General features: G+C 44.2%; 1 protein-coding gene across 1 annotated transcript in view; it reads right to left on the bottom strand.

The window, feature by feature from the left end:
* SH3RF3 (SH3 domain containing ring finger 3) overlaps window positions 1–16603 on the bottom strand; it is a 218669-nt gene that overhangs the window by 97853 nt on the left and 104213 nt on the right. The window lies entirely within an intron of this gene.

Here is a 16603-nt window from a genome sequence, read left to right as displayed (position 1 = left end):
GCAAGCGTCGGGGGGCCATGCTGGTGCCGCACGGGGTGCAGTGGAACCGTCCACGGGCTGTCTGCCCAACCGCCCTCCCCATCAAAACTGCCTGCCTTTATCCCCCAGGACCTGCATGGACCCCAGAGGCCTGCCTGGCGCTGCAGTGCGCTCAGGAGCTGACAGCCAGAGCAGCCTTGTGGGTCCGGCTGGGTCTGAAAGCACAGCCTGCCTTACCAAGGGGCCTTCGACCCCTTCGTGTGAAGCAGTGATGTGGGGTGTGGGCCCCTGGGGTCAGAAGGACGTTCCAGGCCAATGGACTTCCTGACATCACCGGAGAAGCTGCTTCCCCGCGAAAGGAGGGGCCGCACAGTTTGGGGAGTTTATCTGGGGCGAGGGGGGACGAGGTGATGGGCGCTGGACGTGCCTCCCAGAGGACATGGGGCGGGAAAGGCAAGGCCGGGAGTCTGTACTGGCAGGTCCCCATGCTCCCTTCCAAACCTCCCCCTCCTAGGGGTTTAGGGGACAGCGCACGGGCAACCGCACCCCTCCTTCTCCAGGTCCTCACCCCTATTTCCCAGCTTAAACAAGTACCAAATAACAAGGGCTGTGTGACTTCAAAATATTTCTTTTCCCAATTGATACAGTCTAGAAAACGCAACAGACACTGAGGGAATCTAGGCTTTCCTACGTTTCGGGGTGGCTGGTTCTCCACGGCAGGGTGACACCGACAAGGGTTTCCTTGTAGTCAGTGCTCGGCCATCAAGGCGGCGGGCTTTCCTGATAAGCATTAGGGCCAAAGTGGCCGACTGGCTTGAGAAGGGATGAGCAGAGAGGGCACCTTGCTTATCTCACATAAAGTTCATGACCAGGAGAGCCCTGTACCCTTAATAAACTCCACTCAGACTCAGCCAAAGGGCGGCCCCCAAGACCTTGCCAATGGTGCAAAGGAAAAGGTAGCTGAAGGCTTCCTACAAGCCAGACCTTTTGCAAGAGCAAAATAAAACAAAAAAAGACATTTAATTTTGTAAAATTAAAAATTAAAAAGAAAAAATACCAGATTAATTTTGGTAAAAAATAAAATACCATAATATCTACATGGTTATTTGAGACTGGTCTAGAAATTAGAGCCATAGAAATAAAAGGAAAAAAATAGGAAGTATAAATATTGGGAAGAAAAATCATATGATTTTCTACCTAGAAAAATAGAGCACTAGTTTAAAATTAGAATAAGTAAGAATTTGAGAAAGGCTGATAATTTTAAAATAAATACATGAAAATCATTGGGTTTCCCATCTACCAGCAATAACCAGTTAGAAAATGTGATTAAAATTGGCTAATCATTAAAAAAACAAAGTTAATTCTCTAATTCACTGTATACACCGAAATTAATTCCCTAAGTATTAAAGATTTAAATGTTAGAAAAAAACCTTGAATAACCAAGAAGAAAATGTGAATAGATGCTTAATCTTGAGGGGGGGAATGGTCTTAAGAAGTAAATAACAGGGGCTTCCCTGGTGGCGCAGTGGTTGAGAATCTGCCTGCCAATGCAGGGGACACGGGTTCGAGCCTTGGTCTGGGAAGATCCCACATGCCGCGGAACAGCTGGGCCCGTGAGCCACAATTACCGAGCCTGCGCGTCTGGAGCCTGTGCTCCACAACAAGAGAGGCCGCGACAGTGAGAGGCCCGCGCACCGCGATGAAGAGTGGCCCCCGCTTGCCACAACTAGAGAAAGCCCTTGCACAGAAACAAAGACCCAACACAGCCATTAATTAATTAATTAATTAATTAAAAAAAAAAACTAGCTGTTTAAAAAAAAAAAAAGTAAAGAGATAAGGAAAGATATACCATGCTAACACTAATCAAAAGAAAGCAGGAGTAGCTATACTAATTTCAGGAAAAGCAAACTTCAAAGCAAGGAAAGTTATCAGGGATAAAAAGGGGCATTAAATAATGATAAAGGTGTCAATTCTCCAGGAAGATAACAATCCTTAACATGCATGCACCTAACAACAGAGTGTCAAAACACGTGAAGTGGAGCACCAGAATCACAACTGGCTGCTGGACAATCATCGACAGGAAGACACTGGACTTCACCAAGGAGGATACCCCACGTCCAAGGACAGAGGAGAAGCCACAGTGAGACGGTAGGAGGGGCGCAATCAGAGTAAAATCAAATCCCATAACTGCTGGGTGGGTGACTCACAGACTGGCGAGCACTTATACCACAGAAGTCCACCCACTGGAGTGAAAGTTCTGAGCCCCACGTCAGGCTTCCCAACCTGGGGGTCCGGCAACGGGAGGAGGAATTCATAGAGAATCAGACTTTGAAGCCTAGTGGGAATTGATTGCAGGACTTCGACAGGACTGGGGGAAACAGAGAACGCACTCTTGGAGGGCGTACACAAAATAGTGTGTGCATCGGGACCCAGGGGAAGGAGCAGTGACCCTGGGGGAGACTGAACCAGACATAACTGCTGGTGTTGGGGGGTCTCCTGCAGAGGCGGGGGCTGGCTCTGTTTCACCGTGGGGACAAGGACACTGGCAGCGGAGGTTCTGGGAAGTACTCCTTGGCGTGAGCCCTCCCAGAGTCTGCCATTAGCCCCACCAAAGAGCCCGGGTAGGCTCCAGTGTTGGGTGGCCTCAGGCAAAACAACCAACAGGGAGGGAACCCAGCCCCACCCAGCAACAGTCAAGTGGATTAAAGTTTTACAGAGCTCTGACCGCCACAGCAACAGTCAGCTCTACCCACCTCCAGAGCCTCCCATCAAGCCTCTTAGATAGCCTCAACCACCAGAGGGCAGACAGCAGAAGCAAGAAAAACTACACTCCTGCAGCCTGTGGAACAGAAACCACATTTACAGAAAGATAGACAAGATGAAAAGGCAGAGGGCTATATACCAGATGAAGGAACAAGAAAAAACCCCAGAAAAACAACTAAATGAAGTGGAGATAGGCAACCTTCCAGAAAAAGAATTCAGAATAATGATAGTGAAGATGATCCAGGACCTTGGAATAAGAATGGAGGCAAAGATTGAGAAGATGCAAGAAATGATTAACAAAGACCTAGAAGAATTAAAGAACAAACAAACAGAGATGACCAATACAATAACTGAAATGAAAACTACACTAGAAGGAATCAATAGTAGAATAACTGAGGCAGAAGAACGGATAAGTGACCTGGAAGACAGAATGGTGGAATTCACTGCTGCGGAACAGACTAAAGAGAAAAGAATGAAAAGAAATGAAGGCAGCCTAAGAGACCTCTGGGACAACATTAAACGCAACAACATTCGCATTATAGGGGTCCCAGAAGGAGAAGAGAGAGAGAAAGGACCAGAGAAAATATTTGAAGACATTATAGTCGAAAACTTCCCTAACATGGGAAAGGAAATAGCCACCCAAGTCCAGGAAGCGCAGAGAGTCCCATACAGGATAAACCCAAGGAGAAGCACGCCGAGACACATAGTAATCAAAGTGGCAAAAATTAAAGACAAAGAAAAATTATTGAAAGCAGCAAGGGAAAAACGACAAATAACATACAAGGGAACTCCCATAAGGTTAACAGCTGATTTGTCAGCAGAAACTCTACAAGCCAGAAGGGAGTGGCATGATATACTTCAAGTGATGAAAGGGAAGAACCTACAACCAAGATTACTCTACCCGGCAAGGATCTCATTTAGATTTGATGGAGAAATCAAAAGCTTTATAGACAAGCAAAAGCTAAGAGAATTCAGCACCACCAAACCAGCTCTACAACAAATGTTAAAGGAACTTCTCTAAGTGGAAAACACAAGAGAAGAAAAGGACCTACAAAAACAAACCCAAAACAATTAAGAAAATGGTCATAGGAACATACATATCGATAATTACCTTAAACGTGAATGGATTAAATGCTCCAGCCAAAAGACACAGGCTTGCTGAATGGATACAAAAACAAGACCCATATATATGCTGTCTACAAGAGACCCACTTCAGACCTAGGGACACATACAGACTGAAAGTGAGGGGATGGAAAAAGATATTCCATGCAAATGGAAATCAAAAGAAAGCTGGAGTAGCTATACTCATATCAGATAAAATAGACTTTAAAATAAAGAATGTTACAAGAGACAAGGAAGGACACTACATAATGATCAAGGGATCAATCCAAGAAGAAGATATAACAATTATAAATATATATGCACCCAACATAGGAGCACCTCACTACATAAGGCAATTGCTAACAGCTATAAAAGAGGAAATTGATAGTAACACAATAATAGTGGGGGACTTTAACACCTCACTTACACCAATGGACAGATCATCCAAAATGAAAATAAAGAAGGAAACAGAAGCTTTAAATGACACAATAGACCAGATAGATTTAATTGATATTTATAGGACATTCCATCCAAAAACAGCAGATTACACGTTCTTCTCAAGTGCGCACAGAACATTCTCCAGGATAGATCACATCTTGGGTCACAAATCAAGCCTCAGTAAATTTAAGAAAATTGAAATCATATCAAGCATCTTTTCTGACCACAACGCTATGAGATTAGAAATGAATTACAGGGGAAAAAGCATAAAAAACACAAACACATGGAGGCTAAACAATACGTTACTAAATAACCAAGAGATTACTGAAGAAATCAAAGAGGAAATCAAAAAATACCTAGAGACAAATGACAATGAAAACACGACAACCCAAAACCTATGGGATGCTGCAAAAGCAGTTCTAAGAGGGAAGTTTATAGCTATACAAGCCTACCTAAAGAAACAAGAAAAATCTCAAGTAAACAATCTAACCTTACACCTAAAGAAACTAGAGAAAGAAGAACAAACAAAACCCAAAGTTAGCAGAAGGAAAGAAATCATAAAGATCAGAGCAGAAATAAATGAAATAGAAACAAAGAAAACAATAGCAAAGATCAATAAAACTAAAAGCTGGTTCTTTGAGAAGATAAACAAAATTGATAAGCCATTAGCCAGACTCATCAAGAAAAAGAGGGAGAGGACTCAAATCAATAAAATCAGAAATGAAAAAGGAGAAGTTACAACAGACACCGCAGAAATACAAAGCATCCTAAGAGACTACTACAAGCAACTTTATGCCAATAAAATGGACAACCTGGAAGAAATGGACAAATTCTTAGAAAGGTATAACCTTCCAAGACTGAACCAGGAAGAAGCAGAAAATATGAACAGACCAATCACAAGTAATGAAATTGAAACTGTGATTAAAAATCTTCCAACAAACAAAAGTCCAGGACCAGATGGCTTCACAGGTGAATTCTATCAAACATTTAGAGAAGAGCTAACACCTATCCTTCTCAAACTCTTCCAAAAAATTGCAGAGGAAGGAACACTCCCAAACTCATTCTAGGAGGCCACCATCACCCTGATACCAAAACCAGACAAAGACACTACAAAAAAAGAAAATTACAGACCAATATCACTGATGAATATAGATGCAGAAATCCTCAACAAAATACTAGCAAACAGAATCCAACAACACATTAAAAGGATCATACACCACGATCAAGTGGGATTTATCCCAGGGATGCAAGGATTCTTCAATATACGCAAATCAATCAATGTGATACACCATATTAACAAATTGAAGAATAAAAACCATATGATCATCTCAATAGATGCAGAAAAAGCTTTTGACAAAATTCAACACCCATTTATGATAAAAACTCTCCAGAAAGTAGGCATAGAGGGAACCTACCTCAACATAATAAAGGCCATATATGACAAACCCACAGCAAACATCATTCTCAACGGTGAAAAACTGAAAGCATTTCCTCTAAGATCAGGAACGAGACAAGGATGTCCACTCTCACCACTATTATTCAACATAGTTCTGGAAGTCCTAGCCACGGCAATCAGAGAAGAAAAAGAAATAAAAGGAATACAAATTGGAAAAGAAGAAGTAAAACTGTCACTGTTTGCAGATGACATGATACTATACATAGAGAATCCTAAAACTGCCACCAGAAAACTGCTAGAGCTAATTAATGAATATGGTAAAGTTGCAGGATACAAAATTAATGCACAGAAATCTCTTGCATTCCTATACACTAATGATGAAAAATCTGAAAGAGAAATTATGGAAACACTCCCATTTACCATTGCAACAAAAAGAATAAAATACCTAGGAATAAACCTACCTAGGGAGACAAAAGACCTGTATGCAGAAAACTATAAGACACTGATGAAAGAAAGTAAAGATGATACCAACAGATGGAGAGATATACCATGTTCTTGGATTGGAAGAATCAACATTGTGAAAATGACTATACTACCCAAAGCAATCTACAGATTCAATGCAATCCCTATCAAATTACCAATGGCATTTTTTACGGAGCTAGAAAAAATCATCTTAAAATTTGTATGGAGACACAAAAGACCCCGAATAGCCAAAGCAGTCTTGAGGGAAAAAAACGGAGCTGGAGGAATCAGACTCCCTGACTTCAGACTATACTACAAAGCTACAGTAATCAAGACAATATGGTACTGGCACAAAAACAGAAACATAGATCAATGGAACAAGATAGAAAGCCCAGAGATAAACCCACGCACCTATGGTCAACTAATCTATGACAAAGGAGGCAAAGATATACGATGGAGAAAAGACAGTCTCTTCAATAAGTGGTGCTGGGAAAACTGGACAGCTTCATGTAAAAGAATGAAATTAGAATACTCCCTAACACCATACACAAAAATAAACTCAAAATGGATTACAGACCTAAATGTAAGACTGGACACTATAAAACTCTTAGAGGAAAACATAGGGAGAACACTCTTTGACATAAATCACAGCAAGATCTTTTTTGATCCACCTCCTAGAGTAATGGAAATAAAAACAAAAATAAACAAATGGGACCTAATGAAACTTCAAAGCTTTTGCACAGCAAAGGAAACCATAAACAAGACGAAAAGACAACCCTCAGAATGGGAGAAAATATTTGCAAACGAATCAACGGACAAAGGATTAATCTCCAAAATATATAAACAGCTCATTCAGCTCAATATTAAAGAAACAAACACCCCAATCCAAAAATGGGCAGAAGACCTAAATAGACATTTCTCCAAAGAAGACATACAGATGGCCAAGAAGCACATGAAAAGATGCTCAACATCACTAATTATTAGAGAAATGCAAATCAAAACTACAATGAGGTATCACCTCACACCAATTAGAATGGGCATCATCAGAAAATCTACAAACAACAAATGCTGGAGAGGGTGTGGAGAAAAGGGAACCCTCTTGCACTGTTGGTGGGAATGTAAATTGATACAGCCACTATGGAGAACAGTATGGAGGTTCCTTAAAAAACTAAAAATAGAATTACCATATGACCCAGCAATCCCACTACTGGGCATATACCCAGAGAAAACCGTAATTCAAAAAGACACATGCACCCGAATGTTCATTGCAGCACTATTTACAATAGCCAGGTCATGGAAGCAACCTAAATGCCCATCAACAGACGAATGGATAAAGAAGATGTGGTACATACATACAATGGAATATTACTCAGCCATAAAAAGGAACGAAATTGAGTCATTTGTTGAGACGTGGATGAATCTAGAGACTGTCATACAGAGTGAAGTAAGTCAGAAAGAGAAAAACAAATATCGTATATTAACGCATGTATGTGGAACCTAGAAAAATGGTACAGATGAGCCGGTTTGCAGGGCAGAAGTTGAGACACAGATGTAGAGAACAGACATATGGACACCAAGGGGGGAAAACTGCGGTGGGGTGGGGATAGTGGTGTGCTGAATTGGGCGATTGGGATTGACATGTATACACTGATGTGTATAAAATTGATGACTAATAAGAACCTGCAGTATAAACAAACAAACAAAACAACTAATACTAAACTTTCATTGGGTTATTTGTATGGAAATATGTTAATATAAATGTTTCAGACATTACATGAAATTTCTAAAAATCTTATATGTTCTGGTATAATGTTATAAGTCATAATCCTAGTTATTACTTTAAAATGTATATCTCAGAAATAACTAATTTTCTTGTCAACTGCATTATTATGAACTTTCATCAAATCTTTAACCGTGGTCATTTTTAAGTCTTTTGTCATTTACAGACAGTTCTGGGTGTACTCTGATGCTTTTGTAAATATGTTCCTATAAAAGGGTTTCATCTTCAGGAAATTATTCATGGAAAAGACTCTGACAAGTACAGGTTTCTGGTACCTGACTGTACTGCTGAACTGAATGAATAAGCATTTTCAGAACTCTAATGAAAAACTGATGAGCTCATAAAAGTGCTAACAAAAGATCAAGATGAAAAAAAAAATTAATTACATGGGACTGAGTGAACTGATGAGGATGAGTATAATTTTTGTGACTTTCTGGTTGAATTTAAAAAAAGAAAAAATCCCACAAGAACTCAGAGGCAAAGAATATACAAATCAATTTTCACTGCAAAGTAAAGGAGCTGTTGCAGTGGAGGATTACTGGACTGAATGTCAATATTATGACATAGTATGAGTGTGTTTCATGTTTGGTAATTGCAATCATTGTTGCTTTTGTTGTGGTCATCCATGTACAATGCTTGGTGTCAGTCTATTTATCTCTTGTAAAAATAAAATACAGTGTGTGTGGGAAAAAAAAAAAAAAAAAAAACACGTGAAGCAAAAACTGATAGCGCTACAAGGAGAAACAGATGAATCCACTGTTACAGATTGGAGACTTCAATGCCCCACTATCAGAAATGAACGACCCAGCAGGCAGAAAATCAGTAAGGACCAAGCTGAACTCAACACCACCATCAATCAACTGGATATAATTGACATCTATAGACTACTTCATCCAGCAATGGCAAAATACACATTTTCTTTGAGGTCACATGAAACATTCACCAAGATAGATGACATTTTGGGCCATAAAACACACCTTAACAATGCTAAAAGAACAGAAACCATACAATGTCTGCTCTCAGACCACAGTGGAATTAAACTAGAAATGAATATCAGAAAGATAATTGGAAAATTCCAAAATACTTGGAATTAACACAATTCTAATAATATTTGGTTCAAAGAAACATCAAGAGAAATCTTAAAATATTTTAAAACAAATGAAAATAAAAACACAATTTGTCAAAATTTATGGGCTGCAGTGAAAGTAGTGCTTAAAAGTAAATTTATAACACTGAATGCATATATCAGGAAAGAAGAAAGATCTAAAATCAATAAACCAAGCTTCCACCATAGGAAACTAAAAGAGAAGAGCAAGTTAAATCCAAAGTAAGCAGAAGAAAAGAAGAAATAAAAATTAGAGCAGAAATCAATGAAGTTGAAAACATGAAATCAATAGAAAAAAATCAACAAAGAGCTGCTATTTCAAAAGATCAATAAACTCAATTAGCTTCTAACCAGGATAACCAAGAAAAAAACAGAGGCAACACAAATTACTAATATTAGTAATGAAAGAGGGGACATTACCACAGATCTCATGGGCATTAAAAGGATAATAAAGAAATATTATGAACAATTCTATGGCCACAAATTTAATAAACGAAGTGGACCAATTTCTTTAAAGATGCAATCTGCCAAAACTCACACAAGAAAAAATAGACAATCTGAGTAGGCCTTTATCTGTTAAAGAAATTGAATCAAAAATTAATACACTTCCAAAACAGAAAGCACCAGACCCAGATGGGTTCTGAATTCTACCAACATTTAAGGAAGAAATTATGCCAAATTCTCTAACAATTTATTCCAGAAGACAGAAGCAAGAGGGCTACTTTCTATCTCATTCTATGAGGCCAGAATTATACAAACTAGACAAAGACACAGTAGGCAAAGAAAACTAAAATGTCTCTCATGAACATAGTTGCAAAAATCCTCAATAAAATATTAGCAAGTTGAATGCAACAAAGTATAAAAAGAACTATATAGCATGACCAACTAGGATTTATCCCAGATATGCAAGGCTGGTTTAACATTCAAAAATCAATTACTGTAATCCATCACCATCAACAGGCTAAAGAAGAAAAATCACATCCTCACATTAATAGATGCAGAAAAAGCATTTGACAAAATCAAACAATTCATGATTAAAAAAAAAAAACCTCTCAGTAAGCTAGAAATAGAGTGAAGCTTCCTCCACTTGAAAAGAACGTTCACAAAACCCTTCAGCTAACATCATACTTAATGGTGAGAAATGTGAAGCTTTTCCTAAGATCAAGAACAAGGCAAGGATGTCCCCTCTAACCACAGCCTTTCAATATCATAGTCAAAGTCTTAGCTAATGCAATTAAAACAACAAAGGGAAACAAAAGGTATACAGATTGGGAAGAAAGAAACAAAACTGTCTTTGTTTGCAGATTACATGATTGTCTATGTAGAAAATCTGAAGGAATCAACAAAAAACTACAACCAATGAGCAATTACAGCAAAGTTTCAGAATATAAGATTAGTATATGAAAGTTAAATATTTTTCTATATAAGGTATACAGATTGGGAAGAAAAACAAAACTGTCTTTGCAGATTACATGATTGTCTATGTAGAAAATCTGAAAGAATCAACAAAAAACTATAACCAATGAGCAATTATAGCAAGGTTTCAGAATATAAGATTAATATATGAAAGTTAAATATTTTTCTATATACTAGCAATGAACAAGTGGAATTTGACATTAAAAAATATAATACTGTTTACATTAGCATGTAAAAAAATGAAACACTTAGGTATACATCTAACAAAATAAGTACAAGAGCTACATGAGGAATATTACAAAACTCTGGTGAAGAAAATCAAAGACGAACCCAGTAGAGAGATGTCTCACGTACATGGGTAGAAAGACCCGATACTGTTACGATGTTCTTCTCAACTTCTAGATTCAATGCAATCCTGATAAAAATCTCAGCAAGCTTTTCTGTGGATGTTGACAAACTGATTCTAAACTTTATATGGAGACGCAAAAGACCCAGAATAGCCAACTCAACATTGACAGAAAAGAACAAAGACTGGCACTATTCGACTTCAAGACTTACTATAAAGCTACAGTACTGAAGACAGTGTGGGACTGGTGATAGGATATAAAAACAGATCAATGGAACATAATAGAGAGCCCAGAAATAGACCCACATAAATGTAGTCAACTGATCTCTGATGAAGGAGCAAAGGCACTACAATGGAGCAAAGACAGTCTCTTCAACAAATGGTGCCAGAACAACTGGACATCCACATGTAAAAAAAAAATGAATCTAGACACACACCTTACACCCTTCACAAAAATTAAGTCAACATGAATCATAGATCTAAATGTAAAATGCAAAACTATACAACTCTTAGAAGATAGCACAGGAGAAAATCTAGATGACCTTGGGTTTGGTGATGACTTTTGGATACAACATCAAAGACTGGTCCATGAAAGAAAGAACTGATAAGCTGGACTTCATTAAAATTAAAAATTTCTGCTCTGTGAAAGACGCTGTCAAGAGAATAAAAGGACAAGCCACAGACTCGTGAAAATATTTGCAAAAGACATATCTGATAAAGGACTATTATTCAAAATATACAAAGAACTCATAAAACTCAACAATAAGAAAACAAACAATTCGATTTAAAAATGGGCCAAATACCTTAACATACACCTCACTAAAGAAGACACACAGATGGCAAATAAGCGCATGAAAATATGCTCCACATGATATGTCATCAGGGAGATGCAAATTAACGCAACAATGAGGTAACACTACATTCTATTAGAACGGTCAAAATCCAGAACAATGACAACACCAAATGCTGGTGAGGATGTGGAGCAACAGGAACCCTCGTCACTGCTGGTGGGGATGCAGAATAGCGCAGCCACTTTGGAAGACAGTCGGTGGTTTCCTACAAAACTAAACATACTCTTACCATACAATCCAGCAGTCACACTCCTTGGCATTTACCCGATGGAGTTAAAAACTTACATCCACACAAAAAACCTGCACATGGATGTTCATAGCAACTAAACTTGGAAGCAACAAGATGTCCTTTAGTAGGTTAACGGATAGATAAACCGTGGTCTATCCAGACAATGGAATATTATTCGGTGCTAAAAAGAAATGAGCTATCAAGCCATGAAAAGCCAGGGAGGAACCTTAAATGCATATGATTAAGTGAAAGAAGCCAGTCTGAAAAGGCTATATAGATTGTGCAATTCCAACTATATGACATTCTGGAAAAGGCAAAACTATGGAGACAGTAAAAGGAACAGTGGTTGCCAGGAGTTGGGGGGAGGGAGGGCGGAACAGGTGGAGCACAAAGGTTTTTAGGGCGGTGAAACTGCTCTGTACACTACACGTGCATACGTGTCATTACACATTTGCCCAAACCCACAGGATATGTAACCCCAAGGGTGAACAGTAATGTAAACTATGTGCTTTGGGGAATGCAAAGTGTCAATGTGGGTTCATCAGTTGTAGCAAGTGTCCCATCTGGGGGGGATGTGGATAACAGGGCGGCTGTGCCTGTGTGGGGGCACAGGTATCGGGAAATCTTGTACGTTCTGCTCAATTCAGGCATGAACACAAAACTGCTCTACAAACGAAGTCTATTTAAAAAAAATCGCTAAAAGTACCCCAGACTGATGAACGTGAACAGACTATAGCACTCACAAAATATAGGTGCAGTTCACACACGTACCGTCGAGAGGGAACAAAGTTGGACACGTGAGTAGGTTCTGCACGATCCGTTTATTGGAAGTTCAAGAACAGACATGCTCATCTACAGTGTTAGAAGACACGGAGGGAAGCTGGGTGCCGGGGTGCTGGCACCCCACCGTTTCCCCACTGGGTAGTGATTATAGGACATATTCTTTCCAACCACCAAGCTGCATAATTTTGATTAATACACTTGTCGGTACATTACACTATACTTAGATAAAAAGCTTGTTTTAAGGTCACAGTCTTTCCGGTGTGCACAAGCCACGGCACACCCTGAATCCTGCCTGTGGCCCTGATGCACCTCTAAAGGGACATTGCATCCTGAGGAAGCCAACACGAGGTGAAGAGTGTGAAGCACAGAAAACCAGAGAAGTGGGCACCAAGCCTCCGGGTGAGGAGGCCAGGAGGGGCCGCGCCTTCGTCACTGCACTGAGGATCCAGGCTCACTGCGGGCCACCCAGGAGGCTCCGGTGACTGAGAAGCAGACACAGCTCCAAGTAACGGACAGCTGCCCCCAAAGGAGCCCCACCTCTTAGGCCAGGGAGCTTGTTGTCACCCGAGGGCCACGAGGGGCCAAGCTACGCCTCCCCCAGCTCGGCAGCATCCCCCGGGCATCCCATAGGTGCCCGGCACCAGGAGGAAAGCATCCCTCACCACGGAAAGCTCAGCACCCACTCGCAGGGCAAGTGCAGCAAAATCCCAGCGCAGTGCAGCACGTGGGTCCCGAATCCAGTCACATCAAACTGCTCCGGCGAGGCCGGGACATGAGCAGACGCAAATCCGGGCCGTGACCCGAGGACGTGGCAGAACCAGATGCTCCTCTTCAGCTCACGCAGTTTCGGGGGGGAGGCCGGGCTGTGCAGGGGGCAGCCACACCCAGAACACCAGCAAGTGACTAACTTCCCGAGGTCGCGGAGAACGGGTTCCCGCCGCTCTGCTCTGCCTCTAACCCAGCTCTCGCCAGGGACACAACCTCGGTGAGGAGTGCTGAGCGCCGGGCAGCACCGCAGAGCTGCCAGCACCAAATGCCGTGGTCCTGCAGCCAACACCTTCTCCCGCCATCCACGCATGACCGGGAGAGCGATGCCTGGATCCCCGTCAGGCCTCAGATTTGCGGTCGTATTTCACAACCCCAGGGCCGGTGCTTTCACAAGGACAAGGACAGGGGAGGCACCTGCTCTGCGGCCTCTTGGGAATGCGGAGAACCACCCCCCCCCAAACCCTAACTGCGTGAGACAGGGCGGGCCCGAGCCGCATGGCGCCCGCGTGCCACGGTCAAGAGGGGCAGCCTGGCACGATGCCAGCTGAGCGGACGGACGAGCGAGGAGCTCTGCGCTGGGCCGTCGCCGTCCAGGCCCCCACACCCTTCCAGGCTGGGCCGCGGAGTTGGCGTTGCAGGATCTGCCGGCCGTACCGTGCCGTCTCTGCCTCGTGCTCAACTCTCCTGTTTCAGGAGGGAAGCAGCCAGAGACGTGGAGCGTGACGGGGCCTGGCTGAGGGCCAGTGAGACTGTGGACGGACAGTGGGCAGGCTGGCCTGCACCCCGGGTCCCCAGCGCTGCCCGGTGCGGAGGAGCAAAGGGCCTCTTCCGGACACCACAACGCCCTGAGGGATGGCGGCGGGGCAGACAAGGTCTGGGCCAGTCTGGCAGCATCGAGGATTTTCTAGACAAAAGCTGCTTCCACGACATCATTTCACTTTCAGACGCACGACAACTTCACCTATAGGCTCCTCCGCAAGCGCTCCTCTCGCGGGTCAGGGGCCTTCCCTGTGCCGCCTCCCCGTCCCCCTGTTTCCAAGCTCTGAGGGACACCGAAGGCCAGGGCCCAGCGGCAGAGCTCCCTTGGAAGTGGGTGGCCTTGGGGTGGTCCCGCGCAACCCTGAACACAGAGTGGTCATGGGAAGAGTGGACCGCCTTCCCGCACAGGCTCAGTGGGCAACGCACTTGCCAAGGAGTCGGGCACCACCTAAAGGGACCTTAACTGCATTTCTGATTAACTCACCGAACTCCCCAGTGTTGGTACGTGATTCCTACCGGGGGGAAAGCCGAGCTGCAAACAGATGGGGCTGTTAGGAAGCCCAGGCCTGAGGCTTTCCCTCCCTGACCTGCCAGGAGGCTGGAGTCTCTGTCCCCACTGAAGTCCCCAGACACCAAAGCGTGGCTGGCGGAGTGTGCACTGTCCTCAACACCACGTCAAAGGTACGTCTCACACTCCGAAGGCCCGGCCCAAAATACCCGGAGAGTTCCCGCAGCAGCTCCTCTGGGGCCTGACAGCTTCCTAAACGCGCTGTGGGGCAGACCACACGCACGGAACCTGGACACGGGCCGGCTGCCCGCCCTCCCGGGGGCCTCCCTGCTCCTCCGCTCCTCTTACCTGCAACCAAGTGGCTTCCAAGAGACACCGAGGGGCAGACACCAGGATGGCCCTTCAGAAACGTGGCCACGCGGCCTGTCCGCTCAGCGCTGACACCCACTCAGCTGGGCCATGGCCGCGGCCACCTCGCGCTGCCCCATCCCTGACAGCCCCTCACTGTCAGCCGCAGACAGAGCGCCGGTCACTCTGGTCCCAGAGAAAGGGGACAATCCCAAAGCAAAGAGCTCACAAACTCCCTGCACCTTCTGCTGCAGACACAGCACAAGACTCCCCCCGATGGCTCCGGGGTCCCCGGGGAGGCTCTGAAGGGACCGGCTGCTGGGCTGTCCCCTCCTTCCTGGCTTGTGCGCCGCAGCTTAGCTCCAGACGCTGCTGGGGGCTGGGAGGGCTCCTCAACCCCGCCTGACGCCGAGAGAAGGGGCTGGGTGGGGACAGTCTTCAGAGCCCAACCTGCTCCGAGCCTCTGGGGGGTCGGTCCCCTTAGGAAAGCCGCCTCCTTGGAGGAGCCCACAGGCTGCTGCCCAGCTGGAGGGCGGGTCTGGGAGCCGTCCAGCCAGAGCAGAATGCAGCACTGCCTGCTCCTTCAGGCTCACTCGCTTTGGTCACTAGGTCCCCGAGACTTCCAGCCCGGAAAGCATCCCAACTGCCCCTCAGGGTAGAGGACATGAAGTGGGTCTGGGCTGCCCACGACGGGCACGGTGGCCTTGACAGGAGGGCTGAGGGGTTCCACACCCCCGGGCAACCCTCTCCAAGACGCAGCCACCGGGACAATACAGGTACAGGCGACCCGTCCGCAGAGTCTCAGCTCCAGGCGGCGGGGGTTTGTGGAGGAGTCCCATCTCCCCCACCACGAGCATCCTGGGCCAACACAAAAAGTGACGCACATCTGACAGAAGCAGGAAGCCAGCGAGGGTGGAAGCCAGAACTGGTTGAGTGCCTATTTTGAGGTTGGTTCCCTAAATGCCTTTGTTCATTGAATCCTATCAACTCCATTTTATCATCAAAAAAGAGACTCAGAGTGAAGTAAATGTCCCCAAATCACCATATAAAAGTAGAAGTGTCACAATTCGAATCCCTGTCTCACTCTAGAGTCCAAACCTCAAATACATTTGATTTTTATCCACCTACGTCTGTCTCCCAATCAGAAGAACATAGTTTGGGATTAATGCTAGGTTCATTCACAAAGGAGAGAATCCCCACATTGGGGACGGACGATTAAACACTCAGCGGTGTAAGAGGATCACGTAAGGATATTGTGGTGACACCAGCAGGAGGGAAGTCTGCCCAAGTCAGGACAGCTGGTGGTGTTTTAAAAGGGCTTTGCTGGGCTTCCCTGGTGGCGCAGTGGTTGAGAATCTGCCTGCCAGTGCAGGGGACGCGGATTCGAGCCCTTGTCTGGGAAGATCCCACATGCCGGGCAGCAACTGGGCCCGTGACCCACAATTACTGAGCCTGCGCGTCTGGAGCCTGTGCTCCGCAACAAGAGAGGCCGCGATAGTGAGAGGCCCGCGCACCGCGATGAAGAGCGGCCCCCGCTTGCCGCGACTAGAGAAAGCCCTCGTACAGAAACG

Source organism: Eubalaena glacialis, chromosome 14, assembly GCF_028564815.1.
Source record: "Eubalaena glacialis isolate mEubGla1 chromosome 14, mEubGla1.1.hap2.+ XY, whole genome shotgun sequence".
Classification (NCBI taxonomy): Eukaryota; Metazoa; Chordata; class Mammalia; order Artiodactyla; family Balaenidae; genus Eubalaena; species Eubalaena glacialis.
The sequence above is the reverse complement of the archived record's forward strand: the minus strand, read 5'-3'. Positions and strand labels throughout refer to the sequence as shown.